This window comes from Triturus cristatus, chromosome 1_1, assembly GCF_964204655.1.
Source record: "Triturus cristatus chromosome 1_1, aTriCri1.1, whole genome shotgun sequence".
NCBI classification, from domain to species: domain Eukaryota; kingdom Metazoa; phylum Chordata; class Amphibia; order Caudata; family Salamandridae; genus Triturus; species Triturus cristatus.
Window position 1 is genome coordinate 280,076,096 of NC_140579.1, and position 26,841 is coordinate 280,102,936.

Below are 26,841 nucleotides of genomic sequence, written 5' to 3' on the forward strand. Positions count from 1 at the left end.
TTCAGCGCCGATGAAATCGCCAGTCATCCAGACTTTTGGAGAAACGGAAATTTGCCGGCTCCAGCGCAGATTGCCATGAAACAAGATGGTTCGACGAGGGGTTGTGAAGCGGCGATTGGTAACAGCGAGTGGAGGTACTTTGGACAGTATTGTGGCAGCTAGGGGGAGAATGAAACTACGTTTTCTGAGGAATGCCCATTGGGTGGAACAATATGCAAAGACTTTATTAAACCATTGAGGCGATGTAAAGCTGAAAAACAACTCGAAACATACCATTGACGCCCGCTATTGCGGAGCTCCTCCCCTTATTTTGCCACGCCCAATAGGAACTGACTTTTCATTTTAAAAGTACTGACACACAGTTGCTGCTAGTTAATAAAGCGAGCTGGAAGAAGGCAAACACGCCGAAATGCGTCCTCGCAAATATAATCTTTAAAAGTACCCCGTGAGTGCTGTGCGTCTTTTGTTAGACCGGAGCTTAATATTTAAATGGACCCACCTCCATTGTTACTTGCACCCGTCAAGAAGAGTGCTGAGGTCGCGATGGTGGAAAAACGGAGCGGAGTATGTAACACAAACGACTTGCACCACCACATTGATCTTCGTGGTTTCAGCGCCGATGAAATCGCCAGTCATCCAGACTTGTGGAGAAACGGAAATTTGCCGGCTCCAGCGCAGATTGCCATGAAACAAGATGGTTCGACGAGGGGTTGTGAAGCGGCGATTGGTAACAGCGAGTGGAGGTACTTTGGACAGTATTGTGGCAGCTAGGGGGAGAATGAAACTACGTTTTCTGAGGAATGCCCATTGGGTGGAACAATATGCAAAGACTTTATGAAACCATTGAGGCGATGTAAAGCTGAAAAACAACTCGAAACATACCATTGATTCCCGCTATTGCGGAGCTCCTCCCCTTATTTTGCCGCGCCCAATAGGAACTGACTTTTCATTTTAAAAGTACTGACACACAGTTGCTGCTAGTTAATAAAGCGAGCTGGAAGAAGGCAAACACGCCGAAACGCGTCCTCGCAAATATAATCTTTAAAAGTACCCCGTGAGTGCTGTGCGTCTTTTGTTAGACCGGAGCTTAATATATATATATATATATATATATATATATATATATATATATATATATATATACATATATATATATATATATATATATATATATATATTACCTACTGGCGGTCGCCAGTAGGTAGTTATAGTTAGGACCACATTTCCATAGGAAATCCGCAACAATCTATTTTGAATAACTTTGGCGCCGGTCGACGAATCCTCGCGAATTTTTCAAAATAGGTGGGGCGCTACGCTCCGCTCCTACCCTGAAAGTCTCGGGGGGATTCGTCAAGCGGGGGCTGAGATAAAAGGGGGGTCCCAAAACGCGTTTTTCCCATGCATTTTTCCATAGGACCTTTAGACACAGCTACAGCCCGAACGGCTGAACAGAATTTAATGAAATTTGGCAGAGAGGTAGTCCTCAGGTCAAGGAAGTGCCTTTTGTAGGTTAGGTGTAAATCTGTTCAGTAGATTCTGAGAAAATAGCCTTTAAATCAATATATATATCTGAGCCAGCCTACGGTGCGCTTACCGTACGCGTACGGTGACGTGCGCGAGCGCGATTTTGATTGGCTCTTAGATCTTAGTAAACATTCGAATCGGTCGAAACCAGGAAGCGGCGGTCGCCATTTTGTGTATTTCACTCCGGTAAAAAAGGGTGATATCTTGAAAAGGGGGCAAGGAAGAGAGTTACAGACCCCCTAACATTTGTAAGGGGGTCAAAGAAGGACAGAAAAGTACAAAGAAAACATTTATTGATTTTAAAAAAAATCGCGGGGTACGCGTACGGTAAGCTCACCGTACGCGTACGGTAAAAAAAAGAAAAAAAAAGAAATGAAATGCAGATTTAAGTGTTTAGATATTAGGGGGCTCTAAAAAGAGCCGTTGTGTTTATGAAGTGATTTTTTATTGGTACCTACAAGTAAGTACCGATGCAGAGTCTAAGGTTCCAGAGGAAGACTCTGTTCCCTTCATCAGTGAAGTGTACACCATCTCCTCTATAAATGTCTTGCATGTCGTAACGCAAGTTGTTGTGGTAAATGGAACCCATACCATAGTCACGGAGGAAAGCAGAAACAGATTTGTTGACGTGCTTTCTTGCTTTGTCAATCTGCGGACAAAAATTAATGGACCAGTTCCATTTTTGCCTTTGGCATATGTTAGAAAACACAAAGGCAGTTTTAGGGAAAAGTGAAAACAGTTGTGCAAAGGTGTCCTTCATAAGCATTTCCAGACCTACCCCAGTCAAAGTGCCTAGGTCATTGCCACCACAGTGCACTATTATGAGGTCAGGGTGTTGGATTTGCATGAAGGATTTCACCAATGGCATCAATTGGTGCCACTTTAACCCTCTCTGACCAATCCATTTAATGTCTACATTTGGCAAAGCAAGGTCTCTCACATATCTGTTTTCTCTGCATACTTTTCACTCCAGAAGACATAGCTGTGCCCTACAATCCACACTGTGAACATCTTCAAAGGAGAACTGGATGCACTCAGGAGGTGTAATTCAGTAGAATGGTAAAAAGAAATGAAAGACAGTTTGGAAATGGAGGCATACATATTTTTTTTATAAAAAAAAGAACTGATTAGCTGTTTCATACCATTCTAGAATAAAAACTAGGCTGTATGTGTAAATTTATAGAAGCATGTTTTGTATTGGTACAGAAAAATGTGTTACTAAAGAACAGTACTATGGATTTGCTGTTAGGTTTGAAAAGTCAAGCACTCCTGCTCTTTGGAATTGAAACATTGTTTGGTGAACTTCTGACCTAACTCTGCACAGCAGTGTTTCAAGAGCTGTTGCTATGGTAGCAGGCAGAAGTCAAGTTGGGGGAAGGGTACTAGGCAGAAGTCAAGTTGGGGGAAGGGTACTTTTGGAAAAGGGTTGGTTTTCAACCAATAGAAATGTGTGATTACATTTTAAAAAAAGGGGGAAGCACTGAGATTTGAAATTAACATGTATATGTGTGGAAAAAGAGAGGGAAAGTTTGCCATTATCTGGTTCTGCTTAGAGGAGAGAGGTGTACAGAAGAGAGATCCTGGCTCTGATAATCTGCTGTTTGAGTGCCACATTTATTTCACAACTAACTAATTTTAAAGGTGAGTTTAGAGTTTGAGAGGGGATGTATATGGTAAATTAAGAAATGAATAATAGAATTGGAATTCCTTTTGTTGAAGTTGTGTTTATTATTTTCTGTTTTGGGAGAAATTTAAATGTGAGGAACATGTAAAATAATATGGACTAAGTTTTCACGAAAATTTAAGGTGTACTGGTAAAAATAAGGAATACTTTAAGGGTTTGAGGTTGCACTCAGTAATGCAAATACATTCAGCATCAGTGAGGCTGGTTGCCCTTGCTGGAGTGTAGTGAGTCACCCAGGTTACACATGTTGCTGGTCTCAGAAAGCTGTTTGGTATTGCTCTGGTGATTTTACATTTGCATTAGATGGAAAGGGGGAGGTTTTTTTTAATGCAGAAGCAGACTCTTAGCCCACAGCCAGCTGCTTATCCTGTGGAATCATGCATAGTATTCACAACCGAGTGGGGTTTGAGGTTTCAGTCAGTAATGCAAATACATTCAGCATCACTAAGGCTGGTTGCCCTTGCTGGAGTGTAGTCAGTCACCCAGGTTACACATGGTGCTGGTCTGAAAAAGCAGTTTGGACATGTGCTTTTATCAGAATCTGAAAAGTGGATTCATAATGTGTCAGTCTGTAAAAGTGTTTATCACTTGCCAAAAAAAAGAGTAGTAAGTGTGCTTTCAAATTGGCAAAAAAAATTCGTTTTGTGACTATTGTGAAAACATGACTCTGTGTGCAAATAGGAATTACAGGCAGAGATGTATTGCGTATTGCTCTGGTGATTTTACATTTGCATTAGATGTAAAGGGGGAGCCATTTTTTTGTATGCAGAAGCAGACTCTTAGCACACAGCCAGCTGCTTATCCTGTGGAATCATGCACAGTATTTACAACCGAGTGGGGTTTGAGGTTTCAGTCAGTAATGCAAATACATTCAGCATCACTAAGGCTGGTTGCACTTGCTGGAGTGTAGTCAGTCACCCAGGTTACACATGGTGCTGGTCTGAAAAAAGCAGTTTGGACATGTGCTTTTATCAGAATCTGAAAAGTGGATTCATAATGTGTCAGTCTGTAAAAGTGTTTATCACTTGCCAAAAAAAAGAGTAGTAAGTGTGCTTTCAAATTGGCAAAGAAATTTCGTTTTGTGACTAATGTGAAAACATGACTCTGTGTGCAAATAGAAATTACAGGCAGAGATTTATTGCGTATTGCTCTGGTGATTTTACATTTGCATTAGATGGAAAGGGGGAGCCATTTTTTTGTATGTAGAAGCAGACTCTTAGCACACAGCCAGCTGCTTATCCTGTGGAATCATGCACAGTATTTACAACCGAGTGGGGTTTGAGGTTTCAGTCAGTAATGCAAATACATTCAGCATCACTAAGGCTGGTTGCCCTTGCTGGAGTGTAGTCAGTCACCCAGGTTACACATGGTGCTGGTCTGAAAAAAGCAGTTTGGACATGTGCTTTTATCAGAATCTGAAAAGTGGATTCATAATGTGTCAGTCTGTAAAAGTGTTTTTCACTTGCCAAAAAAAAGAGTAGTAAGTGTGCTTTCAAATTGGCAAAGAAATTTCGTTTTGTGACTAATGTGAAAACATGGCTCTGTGTGCAAATAGAAATTACAGGCAGAGATTTATTGCGTATTGCTCTGGTGATTTTACATTTGCATTAGATGGAAAGGGGGAGCCATTTTTTTGTATGCAGAAGCAGACTCTTAGCACACAGCCAGCTGCTTATCTTGTGGAATCATGCACAGTATTCACAACCGAGTGGGGTTTGAGGTTTCAGTCAGTAATGCAAATACATTCAGCATCACTAAGGCTGGTTGCCCTTGCTGGAGTGTAGTCAGTCACCCAGGTTACACATGGTGCTGGTCTGAAAAAAGTAGTTTGGACATGTGCTTTTATCAGAATCTGAAAAGTGGATTCATAATGTGTCAGTCTGTAAAAGTGTTTATCACTTGCCAAAAAAAAGAGTAGTAAGTGTGCTTTTAAATTGGCAAAGAAATTTCGTTTTGTGACTATTGTGAAAACATGACTCTGTGTGCAAATAGGAATTACAGGCAGAGATTTATTGCGTATTGCTCTGGTGATTTTACATTTGCATTAGATGGAAAGGGGGAGCCATTTTTTTGTATGCAGAAGCAGACTCTTAGCACACAGCCAGCTGCTTATCCTGTGGAATCATGCACAGTATTTACAACCGAGTGGGGTTTGAGGTTTCAGTCAGTAATGCAAATACATTCAGCATCACTAAGGCTGGTTGCCCTTGCTGGAGTGTAGTCAGTCACCCAGGTTACACATGGTGCTGGTCTGAAAAAAGCAGTTTGGACATGTGCTTTTATCAGAATCTGAAAAGTGGATTCATAATGTGTCAGTCTGTAAAAGTGTTTATCACTTGCCAAAAAAAAGAGTAGTAAGTGTGCTTTCAAATTGGCAAAGAAATTTCGTTTTGTGACTAATGTGAAAACATGACTGTGTGCAAATAGGAATTACAGGCAGAGATTTATTGCGTATTGCTCTGGTGATTTTACATTTGCATTAGATGGAAAGAGGGAGCCATTTTTTTGTATGCAGAAGCAGACTCTTAGCACACAGCCAGCTGCTTATCTTGTGGAATCATGCACAGTATTCACAACCGAGTGGGGTTTGAGGTTTCAGTCAGTAATGCAAATACATTCAGCATCACTAAGGCTGGTTGCCCTTGCTGGAGTGTAGTCATTCACCCAGGTTACACATGGTGCTGGTCTGAAAAAAGTAGTTTGGACATGTGCTTTTATCAGAATCTGAAAAGTGGATTCATAATGTGTCAGTCTGTAAAAGTGTTTATCACTTGCCAAAAAAAAGAGTAGTAAGTGTGCTTTCAAATTGGCAAAGAAAGTTCGATTTGTGACTAATGTGAAAACATGACTCTGTGTGCAAATAGGAATTACAGGCAGAGATTTATTGCGTATTGCTCTGGTGATTTTACATTTGCATTAGATGGAAAAGGGGAGCCATTTTTTTGTATGCAGAAGCAGACTCTTAGCACACAGCCAGCTGCTTATCCTGTGGAATCATGCATAGTATTTACAACCGAGTGGGGTTTGAGGTTTCAGTCAGTAATGCAAATACATTCAGCATCACTAAGGCTGGTTGCCCTTGCTGGAGTGTAGTCAGTCACCCAGGTTACACATGGTGCTGGTCTGAAAAAAGCAGTTTGGACATGTGCTTTTATCAGAATCTGAAAAGTGGATTCATAATGTGTCAGTCTGTAAAAGTGTTTATCACTTGCAAAAAAAAAGAGTAGTAAGTGTGCTTTCAAATTGGCAAAGAAATTTCGTTTTGTGACTAATGTGAAAACAAGACTCTGTGTGCAAATAGGAATTACAGGCAGAGATTTATTGCGTATTGCTCTGGTGATTTTACATTTGCATTAGATGGAAAGGGGGAGCCATTTTTTTGTATGCAGAAGCAGACTCTTAGCACACACCCAGCTGCTTATCCTGTGGAATCATGCACAGTATTCACAACCGAGTGGGGTTTGAGGTTTCAGTCAGTAATGCAAATACATTCAGCAACACTAAGGCTGGTTGCCCTTGCTGGAGTGTAGTCAGTCACCCAGGTTACACATGGTGCTGGTCTGAAAAAAGCAGTTTGGACATGTGCTTTTATCAGAATCTGAAAAGTGGATTCATAATGTGTCAGTCTGTAAAAGTGTTTATCACTAGCCAAAAAAAAGAGTAGTAAGTGTGCTTTCAAATTGGCAAAGAAATTTTGTTTTGTGACTAATGTGAAAACATGACTCTGTGTGCAAATAGGAATTACAGGCAGAGATTTATTGCGTATTGCTCTGGTGATTTTACATTTGCATTAGATGGAAAGGGGGAGCCATTTTTTTGTATGCAGAAGCAGACTCTTAGCACACACCCAGCTGCTTATCCTGTGGAATCATGCACAGTATTCACAACCGAGTGGGGTTTGAGGTTTCAGTCAGTAATGCAAATACATTCAGCATCACTAAGGCTGGTTGCCCTTACTGGAGTGTAGTCAGTCACCCAGGTTACACATGGTGCTGGTCTGAAAAAAGCAGTTTGGACATGTGCTTTTATCAGAATCTGAAAAGTGGATTCATAATGTGTCAGTCTGTAAAAGTGTTTATCACTTGCCAAAAAAAAGAGTAGTAAGTGTGCTTTCAAATTGGCAAAGAAATTTCGTTTTGTGACTAATGTGAAAACATGACTCTGTGTGCAAATAGGAATTACAGGCAGAGATTTATTGCGTATTGCTCTGGTGATTTTACATTTGCATTAGATGGAAAGGGGGAGCCATTTTTTTGTATGCAGAAGCAGACTCTTAGCACACAGCCAGCTGCTTATCCTGTGGAATCATGCACAGTATTCACAACCGAGTGGGGTTTGAGGTTTCAGTCAGTAATGCAAATACATTCAGCATCACTAAGGCTGGTTGCCCTTGCTGGAGTGTAGTCAGTCACCCAGGTTACACATGGTGCTGGTCTGAAAAAAGCAGTTTGGACATGTGCTTTTATCAGAATCTGAAAAGTGGATTCATAATGTGTCAGTCTGTAAAAGTGTTTATCACTTGCCAAAAAAAAGAGTAGTAAGTGTGCTTTCAAATTGGCAAAGAAATTTCGTTTTGTGACTAATGTGAAAACATGACTCTGTGTGCAAATAGGAATTACAGGCAGAGATGTATTGCGTATTGCTCTGGTGATTTTACATTTGCATTAGATGGAAAGGTGGAGCCATTTTTTAGTATGCAGAAGCAGACTCTTAGCACACACCCAGCTGCTTATCCTGTGGAATCATGCACAGTATTCACAACCGAGTGGGGTTTGAGGTTTCAGTCAGTAATGCAAATACATTCAGCAACACTAAGGCTGGTTGCCCTCGCTGGAGTGTAGTCAGTCACCCAGGTTACACATGGTGCTGGTCTGAAAAAGCAGTTTGGACATGTGATGTTTTCAGAATCCGAAAAGTGGATTTAAAATGTGTCAGACTGTAAAAGTACTTATCACTTGCCAAAAAAGTAGTAGAAAGTATGCTTTGCAATTGGCAAAGAAATTTCGTTTTCTGCCTAATTTCAAACCATGACTCTGTGTGCACACAGGAATTGTTTTTAGGTATTTAATTTGTGATGGTGTTATTGTGATTTTCACTTGTAGGAAAGGGGTACATAGTATTTTAAGATTTGAAAAGATCATAAAAAATGTAGTAATATATTTAAATAAAATAAAGGATTTTTTTTTTAGTTTTTTTCAGGTATTGCTGAAGAGCAGTGAACAAAATTTAAGATGCCTACAAAATCCAGACTAAAGAAAGACCACAAAAAAACCTATATTTGAAGACAACTGGAGGACCTAAGTTAGTTGGAGATGCTCATGTTGGGAAAAAGAACAAGTCTTCTGGTAAGCAGACAAAATATTTTTTAAAGAACATCTTCAAAAAAAGGAAAAATGTACAAAATGTCTGTACTGGAAAGAATGTTTTCAATAGAAAAAAACAGGAAAAAATTGAGAATTTAGTTAATGCAAATATACCTTCTGCAACAACAAATATTAACTTAAACAGAAAAACAGCGTTTAAAGAGATACGTAGAAAAATGTTTCAGAGAAGAGTTATGTCCAATTTGATAAAGGATGTGAAGAAATATAAGCAAAAGGCAAAATATTACAAGAGAAAAAAAGAAATTGAAGCCATTGCAGCAAAGGCATTAGAATTAAAAAGGAAACTATTCATTTTAATTTTGAATAGGATGCGTACATTAGATAAAATGGTTAATGTACTGAAATCACAAAGGAAAAGGAAAAGAGTAGTGAACAGAACAAACTTTTGTAAAGTGTTTTTAGGAAAATGGATGCATAGTTCAAGTAGTGAACCTTTTTTTAATGAAGAGAGTTATTTTCAAAGTAATAGTTTGCTGCATGCAGTTGACACCAGAGGTCGTGCTTATGAAGTGAAAAATGGTTGCATAATGGAGAAGGAGATAATGGTTCCAAGAGATGAGGTACAAGTGATGGCGGATGAGGCTATGGGGAGACGTCCTAAAGCCCCAGTGTACACTTGGAATTGTAGTAGTATTTGCACTGTGCATCAGGAATCTATTGATAAATTTTGTGAGTTTCTAAGAGAATATAGTAAAAAAAAGTGTAAAACAGAAGATTAAGGTGCTTCAAAGTCTAGATCCATGCAGAGTGAGAGAGAATACTGGTTTGCAGGGTCATTCTCTGGCTTGTCTATCTAGAAAAGTGTGTAATAGTGTTTTCCATCATTTTAGGATGCTGGCTGTTCATCATACTGAAATGAGAAAGTTTGTGAGACGGTTGTATTTTGCTAAAAGTCCAGCAATAAAGTTAGATGAATTGAATAGGGCTCTGTTCCGTTGATCGGTATCAGATGTAGAGAAGGTTGTTGATGAAATTCAGTTTTGTTACTTTGGTCCTGAACAAAACAGTGCAGAAAAGGACACAGTAAATGAGGAAGAAGTGGAAGAGAATGTAGAACCCTCTGTAAGTAAGACATTTAATGATCACATAACAAAATTTGAAAAAATCTCTAATGAAAGACCAAATATTACTTGTATTTGTTGCCGCAGAACTCATTATAGAAAACAAACTAGGAATGTTGATCTCTACAGAAAGAGTGAAAATGAAGATAATTATAAGTGGAAAGATTTTGTCACATATATATTTCTAGAAAATTGTTTTGAATTGGGTGAAGATCAGCGTATTTGTAAATACTGTTACAACAAGTTAGAGGAAAATAGAATGCCGACCAGAGCTGTACATAATAATTTAGAATTGGATGTTATTCCTGCCGAACTTTCTGAATTAAATACATATGAGTCTATACTTATTCAATGTGTTCATCCGTTCCAGACCATAGTACGTATGGAGCCCAAAACTGGTAAATTACCTCCTTCAGATTTACTGAGAGGTTTAAAAGGTAGAGTGGTGTATTTGCCCTTGGATTTGAAAAAAAATATGGAAACTATTGATGCAGATACTTTGGAAACTGAACCATTAGTTATTCTGGTTAATGGTGTACCTACAAAGAATAAGAAGATTTGGCAGGAGCTGGTAGATGTACGGAAAGTACAAAGAGCAAATTTGTATTTGAAAAGGAATAACAAATGGTATGAATCAATTTATATAGAAGAAGAAGAAGAAGATTTACAAGAAGACACAGAAACACCAACTGGACAAATTGAAAAAGTGGACAAGTCAAAGGAAGAAGAAATTTATGAACATTTTAGCATACATCCTCTACATTCAAAAGAAGCTATGGGAGACAATATTGATCTGTTTCAGATGAAGAAAGCAAAAGGAACTCCCGTGAGTGTATGGGAGGAGAGCTTGGAAGCTCGATGTTTTCCCCAGCTGTTTCCTAAAGGAAAAGGTGGACGATACGATGAACGTCCAGAACAGATTCCAGCTTCTGAGTATCGGACTACAAGACTATATGCAGAAGATCCCAGATTTCGACAAAGTATTCCTTATTTGTTCCATCTTTTATTTGAAAGCGACTTGTCTGCATTATCATATGCAGTAAATCACATTTTAAAAAGTGGAGTACATTTACAAAATGTGTCTGCTAAGGATTTTATGGAGAAAGTGCAGCACCGAGATGATCATTTGGAAACACAACTGATCAATCTGATGGCTTGTCAGCGTGGGACAAATGAATATTGGTACCGACGCCATGGTGAATTAAAATGCATGTTACGGAATTTAGGAACACCAACATGGTTCCTTACCCTAAGCTGTGCCGAGTACGCTTGGGATGATTTACTGGATTTTCTACGAGAGGCAAATTCAAACATTAAAAACATCGAATACAAGACAGCAGGAGAACTGTGCTCATTGAATCCGGTTAATGTTTGCAGATATTTCAATCATAGATTTGAGGCTATGATGTCCTTCATCTGCAATAAAAAAAATCCACCTCTTGGAGAAGTAGTGGATTTCTTTTGGAGAAAAGAGTACCAGGCAAGAGGTGCTCCTCATATTCATATGCTGTTGTGGATCAAGGATGCCCCAAAGTTTGGAACAGATACTGATGAAGCAGTGTTATCTTACATTGAAGAATATGCAACATGTGCTATACCAAAAAGCACAGAAGAGAAAAAGTTAAAGGAGCAAGTTTTACGTTTCCAAAGTCATCGGTGTGGAAAATACTGTCGACGGAAATACAAGAGCAAAGAAAAATACTACGCTAAATGTCGATTTGGATTTCCTAGACCTGTTCTTTCAAATGGAAGAGTAAACAGTTTTATGTCATCTGTGAGACATACTATTACAAGAAAATCACCTAAGAATACCTACAACCTAAAAAGAAAAGAAGAATCAAAAAATATAAATGACTACAACCCAGTCATTTTATCCATGTGGAATGCTAACATGGATATACAGTATGTAGCTGACAATTCCATTGCTGTTGCTCGATATGTAACGTCTTACATTACTAAATCTGAGAAAACGGAATTGAAGGAAATGTGGGAAGAGATTTCTCACGAGAAGACTGTCAGTAAGAAGCTGTACAGTTTCAGTTTAAAGATGTTATCGCATCGAGAAATTGGATCCTACGAATGTTCAGATAGGTTATCTTCTGCAAGTCTCTACTCGAAATCAAGAAGAATAATTTGGGCAAGTTTAGGCCTTGCAGCAATGAGAAATCGGGTACTGAAATCTGTTGGACAAATTTAATATTTGGCCGAGAATGACCCAGAAAGTACAGATACTTTGAAATCAAACATGTTGGACACATATTATCCCAAGAGAAGTCAACATCTGGAGAACATGTGTCTCTATGAAGTGCTGCAGAACTACATTTATTCACGGAAAGCCGCAGAAGACATCAAAAATGGAAAATATAAAGTCATTGGTGAGGAAGGATGTTTGGTGAAGCAAACAAAAGGAAGTTTGATAAATCACCGGAAGCTGAGTTGCGACACTACTGACAAAAAGGAATTTTACTACTTGGCTCTTTTACAGCTGTTTAAACCATGGCGTACAGAGGATGAACTACTGGGAGAATTTCAAAGCTATGAAGATTCATTTAATGCTTGCAAAGACAGCATACAATGCAATACATTCACAACTTATCTGCAAATGTTAAATGAAGAAATTGAACAGGAAACTACAATTGCAGCAGAAGTAGCTAGAGACAGTTCTCAGGACAGCCAAAGTTCAGGAACACTCAGTCAAGATCCCCTAGGACAACCAATCCTTGAAAATGAAGCATCAATAGCCATGAATGAAGTGGAAACGGCTATGAATCAAGCTCAAGAAGAATTTATAGACTTACAAAATTTGGAAAGACAACTGAACGAAGAGCAGCAACAAATTTATGAAGAGATCAGAAACAAAATTGATCACGGATTTCTACATGAAAAAAAAGAGTGCTCATGCACATCATTTCATCCAATCAGGATGTATGTAAGCGGACAAGCTGGAACTGGAAAAAGTTTCCTAATAAAAGTCATCAGAAGCTACCTACAGCAAAAAACGGATTCTACTTTGTCTTGTGTGGTTACTGCTCCAACTGGGTTAGCAGCATATAACATAAAAGGAATCACCTTACATCGTTTGCTAATGTTACCAGTGGAGCATGAGAACAAAATACAATACAACAAGCTAACTGGAGAAGCATGCTTGGAAGTTTCAAGAGTATTGAAGAAGATGCAAGTTCTCATTATTGATGAGGTGAGCATGGTATCAAACTTAATGCTTGCCTTTGTGCATTTAAGAATGCAGCAAATTCTAAGGACAGACTATGACGTGTTATTTGGTGGAAAACATGTCATTGTATTTGGGGATCTTCTACAGCTTACTCCAGTTAAAGGACAACCAGTGTTTAATACTGTGACACATGAAGACACAAAGAAGTCATTGGGAAGCATTGGTAATGCAAATATTTGGTCCTTCTTTGAGTACAAGGAACTTACTACTAATATGAGGCAAGCAAACGATGAAGAATATGGAAGTATTCTGAAAGATATCAGGATTGGACTACTCACAGAAGTTGGCAAAAAAGCATTACAGAGTCGGCTGCTACATAATTTATTTCCAAAAGAAGAAATAGTTGCAGAGAAGATATACAAGAACATTGCAGAAAAGAAAAGTGTCATCTGCTTAATGCCAACTCTACGTGAATGCTCAATATTCAATGAGGAGCTTTTAAAATTGGAAAAGGAAGATATCAGGAAATTGGAAGCAGTGGACAAAATTGAAGATGGAAGAATTACTATCACATTAACAGGCACACTGAAAAATAAATTTGATTCACTAGAGAAGAACATTTCCAAAACAGCTGGATTAGAAAAAAATCTATATGTTTGCATGAACTGTAGAGTATTTTTAAGGAGAAATTTGGATGTTGAAAAGGGTTTAGTTAATGGAGCTATGGGAAGAGTAGTGGGTTTTATTAATTATCAGAAAAAAGATGGAATTGAATGTTTAAAAATAAAATTTGATCAGATAGAAGAAGTTAAAGATATTTGTCGTTGTTCAGTTCGTTTCATGCTTGTGAAAGACTTATATGTACGTAGGAAGCAGTTTCCGTTTTCTCTAGCATATGCTGTAACTATTCACAAGTCTCAAGGATTGACTGTAGATTGTGCTTTTGTGAACATTGGTTCAACTGTGTTCAAAGAAGGTATGGCTTATGTAGCTTTGTCACGAGTGAAAACATTATCTGGTTTATTCATGATAGACTTTGATGACTCTAAAGTTAGTGCTGATACAAATTGTGTAAAGGAGTATAATAGATTAAGAAGAAGCTATGCTCCTCATTTAGGTCAGTATCCTGTGTTGGAGAAACGTGTAGTTTCTCGTAAAAGGAGAAATGAGAATATCTGTAATGAAGATGTAGAGAGGAGGAAAAAAAAGAGGAGTGATGTAATTGCAAGCAAAAAGAAAAAGGAAAATGAAGAACAGGTTGTAGGATGTCATTTTGAAAATAGCTCTGGTGTCAACTGCTACGCTAATGTAGTGCTGAATGTTGCTTTTTATCTGGAAAGTGTGCAAGAGCAGATAATAGTAAATCAGGTAAAAAGATTCTGTTCTGAGTTGAGTCTCCTTTTTCAAAAGCTGAGTAATGATAAAACTCAAATAGAAAGTGCTACTGAAATTAGAAAACTTTTAGATGTATGTTCAGGACGAACACAGTTTTCTCAAAATGTACAGCAAGACGCACAGGAATTCTTGATGTTTTTTCTTCAGGTACTGGAAGAAGAAGGGGTTCCCATTGATAATTTTTTTGGTCTCTCTTATAAATGGGAACATAGTAGTGAAAACTGTTACAATATATGTGGCTCTAATGTTGATTCTGAAAGGTTTATTTATTTAACATTGCCAGAAAGTAAAACAGTCACTTTTGCTAAATTAGTTAAAGATGCTAATCATAGCATGGAATGCAGTGAGTGTAAATCTGAAATGTTTTCAACGTTAATTTTAAAGGAATACGGACAATATGTAATTTTAATGATGCAACGATGTAAAGCTGATGGTTCAAAATTAGATACTTTAATAAAGAAGTTTACAGGACAGCAATTATCAATTTCAGGAAAAACTTTTGTAACAGTTGCAATAATTTTCCATGAAGGACCTACTGTTACTTCTGGACATTACACAGTTTATCTTAAATGTGAAAAAGGCTGGACACTGTGTAATGATTCCCAATTGATTTTCAAGCAACGTTTGCCTTTTGATTTAGCAAATTCCTATCTAATCTTCCTGAAACCAAAATTTTAGAGAGAATTGGCAAGATGTGTACAAAACAATTTTACCATTTTATTGGATTACCATTGGAATTTTCTTAAAAAATGATTTTACTAATTATCATTTGGCCTAATGGGAAGGTAACCAATTGTAATGTGGACTTTTTAAATTTTTTATGAAACTTTGGAAAACCAAAAATTTAGACAAAATCGGTAACATCTGTACAATTTAAAATTTTGGAATGTTATTGGATTGCCATTGGAAATTTATTCAAAAAAGATTTTTAAAATTACTATTTGGCCATGAGGAAAGGTAAACAATTGTATTGTGGACTTATTTAATTATTAATTTATCTTTCGGATACCAAAATGTTACAAACAATCGGTGAGATCTGTACAATTTAAACTTTAGATTTTTATTGGATTACCATTGGAAATTTAATCAAAAAAGAATTTTAAAATTACTATTTGGCCTAAAGGAAATGGAACCAGATGTATTGTGGAGTTATTTGAGATATATTTTTGTGATAATACTTCTGAAACAAAAATGTCAGACGGTATTTTAAAGAAATAAGTATTGATGTTAGATGATATTTTTTAAGAATATTATGGATTTCTATAATGTTATGTTTAAGTGAGAAGAGATTCTGGGCTTTTTTAAAACAATCTTTGAGATTGTTATTTTTTTTTGCCCGCTGTTAAATGATGAATGCAATTGCTTTCACAATTTATAGTGAAATGCAATATATTCTGAAAACAGCAAAAAAAAGGCAAAAAAATTTTTGGGGAAAATATGTAAATATGTGTACTGTATTATAAAATGTTTTATTAAATATTAATACTTTTTTCTTTTTTTTCAGATTGAGATAGAAAATTTTCGAAAACTTGAACCATTTTTAAAGCAATAAAAATTAAATTTTAATTAATAAATAATTTTTTGAGTGGGTATGGTAAGTCAACAATTTCATGTTCCCTTTTTTCCACTTCTCAACAATCACATTTTCAGTTTATCATTGTAGTCTCTCAAGGACCTTGTAATGTGATCATTGATTTTTAGTGTTTTTAAAAAAAAAAAAAAATTACGCGTACCGTACGCGTACGGTAAAAAAAAATACAAAAAAGTTTTTAAAAATATATATAAAAAAAGTTCAAAGGTAAGGTTGGCTCTTAAAAGAGCCGTTGTGTTCATGCATGGACAGAGGAAAGAAAGAGTGGGAATATTAGTCTCTACGACAAATGTGCTGATCTATTAAATTGTTCACTAGGGCAACACTGGTCTCCCTATGAGCAATTAGATCATGACAAGTGGCGCACCGAACTAAAACCCTCGAAAACCGATGGTTGATTTCCAGAGGACGAGAAAAAGGAGATGCTCCCCCCACAGATGAAGGGCTCAGCTGACCTGCCGAAGATGGACTCGGCACTGCAGATGATGGACCAGGCTGAGCTGCTGTGGATGTGCTTGGTTGACTTACTGAAGGGTTACCTTCAGTATGTCGAGTAAATGTTCTACCGTGTACATCTTGAAGGTGTCTCAACATGGTGTGATTCCCGAAGGAATACTTCTTGTTGGGATTCCCTCTTGAAAGTACACGGCCACAAAGCTTACAAGTCACTAAGGGTGCATTTACCTTTTTCTTGTCCTCTGGAAAAGAAAAATACTCCCATATGAAAGAGCTCTTTTGTTTCCTCCTTCTCTGCCTCAAGGTAGTGCTGCTAGCCTCACTCTCAGAAGAGCTCTGCTGTTCTGCCATCGTATCACAAAGACAACCCAGCTCCTTCTCCTAAGGGATCACAAGCAGAAATGAGGGGAATGGGTGTGGTGTAGGAGAGTTCTAGAACTGAAAGTAGTAAAAACCAATCAAAAGTCTTGTTTCTTGATCACATGACCCAACGTGCGCTTACGTTACGCTTAGGGTGCGCTTACGGAGCGCTTATGGCAAAAGTACGCATGCGCATAAAAAAGACACGCGCACGCGCGCATGCGCAAAACAGGCACGCCCCTTCACTTCCGCGTAACATGCGCGTGCAGCGTACACGTTACGCGCAGCGTACGCGCGACGTACGTCTACGCAAATTGCGTAAATGATCGCAAACAGCGTAGAAATCTAACGTAATGAAAGCAAGACGTGCGCTTACCGTACGCGCACGTTAAAAAAAAAAAGAAAGAAAAAAAAAAACAATATGTTATACTAATAAATCTTACCTGTTTATTTTATAAAAATGGTAAAAAAAAAACATATTGTAGAATTTATAAAATTTAACCATAGTCTTTAAAAAAGGATAGAAAATTATAATAAAAATATGTAAAAAAAAAATGAAAAAAAAAAATTTGCATTTAAAAAACCTTGCAAATTCACTGAAAAAACCATGGGTTTCACACACGTTATAGTTAGGAATTAGCATTTAAAAAACCTTAGAAATTCAATGAAAAAACCAAAGGTTTCACACATGTTATAGTTAGCTGGACATTTCACTCGTAAAAAACCAATGAAATTTCCCCGTTATAGTTAGTTCAGCTAACTATAACTCGCGCGCCCGCAATGCACTGCTGATGACGTCACATATTACATCACTCATGACATGGTCACTGACATCACTCATGACATCACTGATGACATCTCAAATGACAGCACTGATGACATCACTGATGCCATCATCCAGTGAATGTGTGTTTTTCTGAAAATTAAATATGTTTTTTATTTATGTATATCTCAAGGTTAATGGAAGAATAAATGGGTATATAATTGTTTAAATGGATGTTTTTTAAAAAAAAAAAATTGTGTAACTGACTGATTAAGGGTATTATAGTGAATACATGACTTACTGAGTAATGTTTAAATATGAAAATATCTGTATCAGTCTCTCACTTTGTGTATAAGTGGCTGCATGGGTTGGTGAGTAACTTCATGGGTATCTATATAGGTAAATAGTTCTTTTTTTAAGTATCAGTCTGAGTGTCTGTATGGTTCGGTGGGGGGTATTATGTAGTGCATTGGTGCATGAATGAGTGATTCACTCTTTGTATGTGTTGAAGACAACATGTGTGCAGGACTGTATGGGTGGATGAGTGTGTGTATGGGTGTGTTAGTGAGTGAATGACTGTCTCAATAGTGTCTTTATGAGTAACTACATATCTATTAAACTAGTATATGTGAATATTGGTGTATATAAGTGAGTATATGTGACAGTGAGAGATTGAAAGAGTTCCTGTATGAATAAGTATGTGTTTCTATAAGTGTTTGTTTTTTAGACTAACTATGTGTAAGTTTCCGTAGAAGTAAGTGTGGTGGTGTGTGTATAACTGTATAAGCTAATAAATGTATGTTTGTTTCTTTATTAGCATGAGTGACTATGTGTGAGTAACTCTATGGATGAGTGGCATTGTGTCACAGGATGTATAGGTGTATGAGTACATATGAAGAGTGAGTGCATGTATGAATGACTGTATAGGACTGTTGGTGAATGAGTGGATGTGTATGTGGTTCTAAGAATTACTGAATAGGTTGTTGTAACTGATATTGGTATGTCCATTTTTTTGAAAATTTTAGTTTCTATTTTTGTATGTGTGTATCAAAGGTTATATTAGGGTGAGAGGAGGTCTGCCACTCTATCACAAGGATGATGTCATCAGTGATGTCATCAGTGATGTCATTTGAGATGTCATCAGTGATGTCATGAGTGATGTCAGTGACCATGTCATGAGTGATGTAATATGTGACGTCATCAGCAGTGCATTGCGGGCGCGCGAGTTATAGTTAGCTGAACTAACTATAACGGGGAAATTTCATTGGTTTTTTACGAGTGAAATGTCCAGCTAACTATAACATGTGTGAAACCTTTGGTTTTTTCATTGAATTTCTAAGGTTTTTTAAATGCTAATTCCTAACTATAACGTGTGTGAAACCCATGGTTTTTTCAGTGAATATATATATATATATATATATATATATATATATATATATATATATATATATATATATATATATATATATATATCTTTATATAGATTTAGGCACCAGAAACAATATGTTCAGGTAAATACATTTTGCAAGTGAAATTCTATTACATTTAAAAAGTCGACGTTGTTATGCAATGTTATCCTATGGGAGGAAAAACAAGCACGGCATATAGGTACAGTACCGAAACGTATTAGACCAATCTCCTGGGCTTAAGTGAGTATGGGGCAAGGTCCAAGGCAGCACCAGAAGGTCACCTCCAGCAGCACTAGGGCGCTGCGGATGCCCAATGTTAGTCAATGCAGATCTGTCTCCGGGAAAAGAGGCTGCAGGTTTGGGCTAGAAGGCCAGTTGGGCAAGCATGGGGCTCAAGTCTTTTGATGCTAAGGGATGTGGGGACACAGGTTGTCCTCTTCTCCCCAGGACGGAGTGGCCTGGTGTAGAAGTTCTTTGAGGTGCCAGGTTTCTTTGTCCGGAAGCACTCAGGGGGCCTGCAAACTGAGGCTGCAGGTGATGTCGGAGAGTTCACGAGGGGTAGACCCAAAGTGCACTCTGTCTCTTGATGGCTTGGGGACCATGTTTTCACCACTGGCCCACTTTAACATGGGCTGATGTGGGCCTGGGAGCCCCACCAGGAGGGAAACAGGAAGGGGTACGAGAAAGAAACACTCCCTTCTATCCTGCGAGTGCCCCCAAGTATTACAATATGAAGTACAGGGTCAAATAGGAGTCAGTCCAACCATAGTCTACTCAAGAAGTGGATTCCTATTCTACCCCCGGGGTTACTTAGTGAGATTTATCTTTATCTCTGTCCTTGCTCAGTGCTTCCACCACTTGGTTGAGGCCACCACGATCTGATTCACAGCGCCTCAAGGCCGAGGTGTGGTGGCGATTTTGGTTGAGACCAGGTCACGTCATCTGATGGTGAGTCAGTTGGGCCACCGATTTGTCACTTCTGTCCATAGAAGAAGCCTCAAGGTCGTCCAGAAAGGATTCCAGGTCTGCCGGGTTAGTATATTCCCTTGCCCTGACTTTCCATCACAGGTGACTCACACTCGTGCTATTTGAGACCCCAGCATCAAAGACAAGGATATAGGGTCAGGAACATCTTGCGTCTGCTATTGGTGACAGAGGAATTATCAGCCGAGAAGAAAATGCAGTGCCCGTCAAAGAACAGCAGGGATGGTAATTGCTTTATCGCCTGTATGATAGCCCTAGCATGTTGTTGCCAAAGAAGATAGGTGTTAATTGGTTGGGGCAGTCGGTAGGTAGCCGTAGAGCAGGACTCTGTGTACTCTCTCGAATTCCAGCCATGCATAAAGTTGGAGCAACTGCAGTTTGAGCAGGAGGCCCTTGAGAAAAGCAAACTTATTTTCTTCTGCCCCCTTCGGGACCCCAATGGCGTGGATGTTGTCCCTCCTAGACCTGTTTTGCAAGTTTGTGACCTTATGTAGTATGTAGTTAATATCTCCTCCTCAGTCTGATAGTGAAGGGTATTGCATTTCCATATGTTCTACACAGTGATCAAAGGAGTTCAGGAGATCGGGAAATTAGTCACCACAAGGACAGAGATTTGACCCCGGTAGTGAAGTCCATCATTTTGCCATCCATGGTGGAGAGGGTGGACTCGTTGGCCACAATTTCATTCAGGATGGCTTCTATCAACATTGCTGAAGCACATGGTGGTTGACTAGACGATGTGGATGGAGTTGGAAATTTATGACGTGTCAATACCTCAGAGAAGAGCAGTTGTAAGACTGTGTGCTTAGAATGTTCCATTAAGAAGATAAGAGACCCCACAAATTGTCTGCATAAGAGCAAGCAGATGAGGATATTATCCCAGCGCTCAAGGAAAACGTCTCTCCAGGGACCCCTCAACATTGCGTGGAATGCAGGTGTTTGAATGTGGGCAAAGCTAGGTTTTGTTGGCCGTGGCAGTGTGAAGGATCCTTCTCAAGCCTGTTGGACAGCAGTGAGTGATTATGACACAGTGTTCCAGAGTATTGGACATTTATTTAGCCCTCCAGTGCTGGGCTCAGTGAGGTGTGCCCCATCCGAAGACCTTAGCTCCACAGTTAATCTCCGACCCTGCTGTTGCACTGTGTGAAGTGCAGGCTTGGGATGTCTCTAGGGCCGAGGAAATGGAATGGATATGCCTGGTAGCAGGCCCCAATCATCACTAGAGTGTCCCTAGTTGGTTAGCATTTAGTATGGGGTACCATCCCTTTGTCATGCTTGAAAGAGCTTGAATCCAGGTAGTCAGCCCACTGCTACATAGGTTTTGCTAAAACTGGTAATTTCCTCCTCCAGGTCCCCCTAATGAACAGAGTAGGAGTGCCGTCTGGTGCAATGGGAAAAAGGAACCAGAAAGTCTCTCTGTAGTAAGTTTGTGAGTGTGGCTGTCTTTGCAGTGAATAGAGCAGGAAAGTGGGTCCCTGAGGGGCATACTTACAATGTGGCAAAGATAGTAGCGTTGTCCTCATGGACAGTGTCTGGTGGCATAGTCTGGGGAGGTCCCACTGGTGAACCAAGGGCCATGTGAGTGCTGAGACAGTGGGGCTCAGGTCCTGGAGCCCTGTTCTGTGCTGTAGTGAGTAACGGTGCCGGCCTGCGTTGTGAACCACAGAGATGCAGTGTTAGGGCCCGGAACAAGGACACACTTTAGTGCCAGTGCGGTCTATGTGGTACTCTGAGGGCACCACTCCCGCTATGTGGGTTCATGGACTTTGCTCCTATTGTCCACCTGTGTCTGAACAGTGCCTCATGCAAGCCAATCAGGTGAGTCCCAGGCCCTAGCTCCAATGGATGCAGAAACAAATGACAGGGCATTAGGACCCGGGAAAGTATTTTGAATGAAGGGCAGACTTCAGTGCCAGGGCTGGGCGGGTCGTCCCGGGACTCCAAGGGCAGGAGAGCAGAACTTCCATTCACTATGCCCGATCCACGGACTCACGGCCATCACTCCTCCCCAGGCTACTCTTCAAAGGTCATCTGCACCCAGGCAATGCAATGCTGCTCTTGTCAACATAGCAGTACCCGGGGATCTGTGAGGGTGTCACAGCTCCCCCCTCATGATGCAGGGGTTGTCTGACCCCAGTTCCGTTGGCAGGGGTCCGGGATAAGTGGAGCCAGTCATCTTGGTTACCACTAACCTTCTCTTACTCCACTTTACCTTCTTGTCACAAAATATCAAAATCAAAGGACATCCGAGCCCTTCTCGACAACGGGGAAACAGCAGCACTCATCCTCCTGGACCTCTCCGCCGCATTCGACACTGACTGCCACCGCACCCTAGTCCAACGCGTCAGCAACACCGGCGTCCAAGAGAAGGCATTGAAGTGGATCACCTCGTTCCTCGCTGGAAGAACACAAAGAGTCCGCCTCCCCCCGTTTCGCTACGAGGCCACCGAAGTCATCTGCGGCGTCCCGTAAGGATCATCACTCAGCCCCACCCTCTTCAACGTCTACATGAGACCCCTCGCAACCATCGCACGCCAACACAACCTCAACATCATCTCCTATGCCGACGACACCCAGCTGATCCTCTCCCTCACCAGAGACCCCGACACCGCCAGAACCAGCTTCCACGAAGGGATGAAAGTCGTCGCCGAGTGGATGAAGAACAGCCGCCTGAAACTGAACTCAGACAAGACGGAAGTCCTCATCCTCGGACCATCACCCTCTGCCTGGAACGACTCCTGGTGGCCCCCAGCCCTGGGCACCGCCCCCAAGCCGACAGACCACGCACGCAACCTGGGCTTCATCCTGGACTCCTCCCTCTCGATGACCAGACAAGTCAACGCCGTCTTCTCCTCATGCTTCCACACCCTCCGCATGCTCCGCAAGATCTTCCGATGGATCCCGATCGAAACCAGGAAGACGGTCACCCAGGCCCTCGTCACCAGCCGGCTGGACTACGGAAACACCCTCTACGCCAGAACCACAGCCAAACTACAGAAAAGACTACAACGCATCCAGAACGCCGCCGCCCGACTCATCCTGGACATCCCTCGGCACAGCCACATCTCCGACCACCTGAGGAACCTGCACTGGCTCCCGGTCAAGAAGAGGATCACGTTCAGGCTCCTCACCCACGGACACAAGTCTTTCCACAACCAGGGCCCCAAGTACCGCAACGATCGCCTGACCTTCCACACGCCCACCGCCAGCTATGGTCTGCTAGCCTCGCCCTCGCCGCCGTACCACGCATCCGAAGAGCCACCGCCGGAGGCAGATCCTTCTCCTACCTGGCGGCCAAGACATGGAACTCCCTCCCCATCCACCTTCGGCTGACCCAGGACCACCTCGCCTTCAGGAGACAACTCAAGACCTGGCTGTTCGAGCAGTAGCGGCCCCCTTCCCCTAAGCGCCTTGAGACCCTTCCGGGTGAGTAGTGCGCTATACAAGTGTTTTGATTGATTGATTGATTGAACCTCTTGGGCATGTTTTAGGCACCAAGTTCAATGGAAAGAAATATGCAGCTGAAGCAACATCAACATTTGTACAGAAGAAATAGAAGGATATGCATATACACATCCCCATTCGGTGAAAAGCTCTACCATTAATGGTTTCCTGGGCTGAACCTTTGACTCTAGAAAGGACATCAGGCACTTGGTCATGAAACTAAGGATATGTAAAGGGTACTAGGATCCAAACTACAGCAGATATAATCCTAACGGATCACTGACATAATATCGATTACCAAAATATCGAGTACTTAAAATATCGTTGCCAAATTATCGACTACAATATTATCGACTCACCATACTTATTTAAGAAAATACTAAAATATCGAGTACACAATATCGTCTTTACAAATTATCGTATATGATTATATCGAAGTTAAAAATATAGTTAACAACATTATCGTCTACTCTTAAATTACTATGTAAATGTTAAAATTATCGAAAACAAAAATATAGACAACCAAAATATAGTTAATTTCGCTATATCGACTATCTAAAAAAATATTTAGATAATATACTTTAAGCCCAACACATACATTAACATTGTAATACATAATAAAACACCTAAATAACATTAAAATTTTCCTTCTAACATATACATTTAAAAATAAACATTCCATAAACAATATGAATACATTTCACGACATAAATAATTTTATAATTATTATACATCCATTAAACCAAATTTAAAAATATATTTAAAGCATGTAATAATACAAATAAACAATTACTTACTACTAATAAGTTGCTAATTAGCGTTTTCCTTACAAGGAAACAAACAGCCAGTAGATAAAAAAAAAATTCAGGTGGACCAATGAGATGCTCACATTTCAAATTAAACCAATGAAATGAAGCAACTAATTAATTGCACACTATAAAACCACTACATTTCAACATCTCTTTCACACTACAAACTGAAAAGAAGAAATAAGACGAAACTCTACTCAACTATTTCCTGAAAGAAGAATTACAATCCTAAAGAAAATTTAACAACTACAGAAAGTAAGTTTTACTCTATTTATAAAGCAACGAATCTACAATTCTACAGCTGAAACTATTTCTATTAATGAATGTACTACACTTGATTTAATTACATTCATTTCTCCTCTATAGATACCTCCTAAAATTACCGAAATATTTTGGACACCCCCACAACTCTAATATTAATCAATGTAAGTATTGTTTTACTTTTTCCTACCGACCTACAACTATTAATTACAAAAAATTATTCTAAAAAATATTTTTTCCTTATTTCTCGCCTCTACAGAAAACCACTGAACCATCCAAAACTACCTTCTACGCAATCACCTACTGGACCAAACACATAAGTAAGTATATAAACCTCAATCATTAAACAGCCTAAAATACGCATCCAGAATGTTACTTTCCCCCTTAAAACAGTAGCACATTCAAAATAATGTATCCAACTATTAACAATATTTTTTTTTCTTATCAACAGATAATCTATCTCCAAGATTAAACTGAAAGCTTGAAGTCAGCTAATTAACATCTTTCAACACATCAAATTAAACATTGTAAGTATATTCACTAAAATGTAAATATATTTAAAATATCTATAACATTGTTTATATTTACAAAATATTTTTTCATCTCCCCTAGCATAATACAGAACAACATGACTGAAGGTGCAGAATTTATAACATCTCAAAAAAATAAAATGTTGTTATGTTATATGGGTTATGTATATACACAAGAAAAACAAAGTGGTCTGAAAATGTTTTGGAAATGTAGCAAATACTACTCAAACAAATGCTATGGTAGAGCTATTACAAAAGAAATCACTGTTCTTTCTGTAAAAGAACATAATCACCCCCCCAATATTACAGAGATAGAAGTTAGAAATGCTCTTGAAAACATTAAAGAAGCAAGTACTAGCACTGATAAACCCACCACCCAAATACTCAAAGAACAATTAATTAAAATACCACACCATGCATCAGCACAATTACCCCCAATTGATTGTTTAAAAAGAACTATAGCTAGACAAAAAAAACTAACTACCAAAACTTTACCTACCCCTAAAACATTTGAGACAGTAATTATTCCCCCAGAATTAAGCATAACTCACAGTAATGAACCATTTATTTTGTTTGACAACAAATCTCCTGATAAAAGAATAATTATGTTTGCTACTGCAAACAATTTAGTGAAATTACAACAATGTGACACTTGGATGATGGATGGAACTTTTAAAGTTTGTCCAAAACCATTTTACCAGCTGTACACAGTGCATGGATTGTACCACCATTCTAACATTCCATTCATCTATGCCCTCTTACCAAATAAACAGCAAACAACATACATAGAAATATTAACCAAAATTCAAGAAGAAACCAATAATTATTTCCCACAAAAAATAATTATTGATTTCGAATTAGCCATGATCAATTCAATACTAAAAAATTATCCACACACAGCAATCCAAGGTTGCTATTATCATTTTAACCAGAGTCTATGGAGACATCTGCAAAAGTCCACCCTAAGTGTACAATATGCTACAGATAGTACTTTTGCCTACCAGGTTAAAAAACTAATAGCACTAGCATACGTACCTGTAACAGATGTAGCAGAACACTATAATATTCTCATTGAAAGTCCCTATTACAAAAAGAACGAAGACAAATTAAGCCAACTTCTAGACTACTTTGAGGACACCTGGGTGGGAAGATTACATAGATCAGGACATAGAAGACAACCAAAGTTCCACATTCCTTGGTGGAATGTATACCTGAGTACCTTAAATAAACAATCCAAAACAAACAATAGTGTTGAAGGATGGCATAATGCCTTCCAAGCAACTACAAGCAGAGGGAAACCTACCCTACAAAAACTGCTGGAATCTCTACAAAAAGAACAAAGCTACCAAGAATTACGGATGCAACAATCTGTGACTCAAATAGGTCCTAAATTAACAAAACAAACCAAACAAATGTTTGATCTACTACAAAGTCAAGTAAACCTATACCCATCAACAAGTGGACTAGACTACCTATCACTAATAGCCAAAAGCATTTTATAATTAACATACACACAGCTAATAAATGAAATAGGTCAATACAATAAACTATTGCAATCATAAATTAATACTATTTTTTCAGAAATAATATATAATTGTCAGAAACATTTCATTTTCTTAGAAGAAATATATATGTACAATTAAATATTAATTCTGTAAATGTAATATATATAACAATAAACTATAATAACATTTCCCACCCAAATGTTCACAAAATATAACTTACCATTGATGTACCCATACAAGATGAATTCCACCAAGTAAAAAGAAAAAATAAACACATCCAATGTAAATCCATCCTCGGCCAATCCAAAAACGTGAAACATTCAAAAATCCGAAAAAAAGGTCAAAATTGTAACAAACGCTCCAGGAAATCCGGGTTAAAAAAAACAGTGTGATAACTTTATTTGTTCCATTAACTAAAACACACTTTAAAAAAAAAAAAAACAAACGTCTCTCTTTTCATCATAATATCCAAACCCTCAAAAACCCGAAAACAATTTAAAAATCAAAAT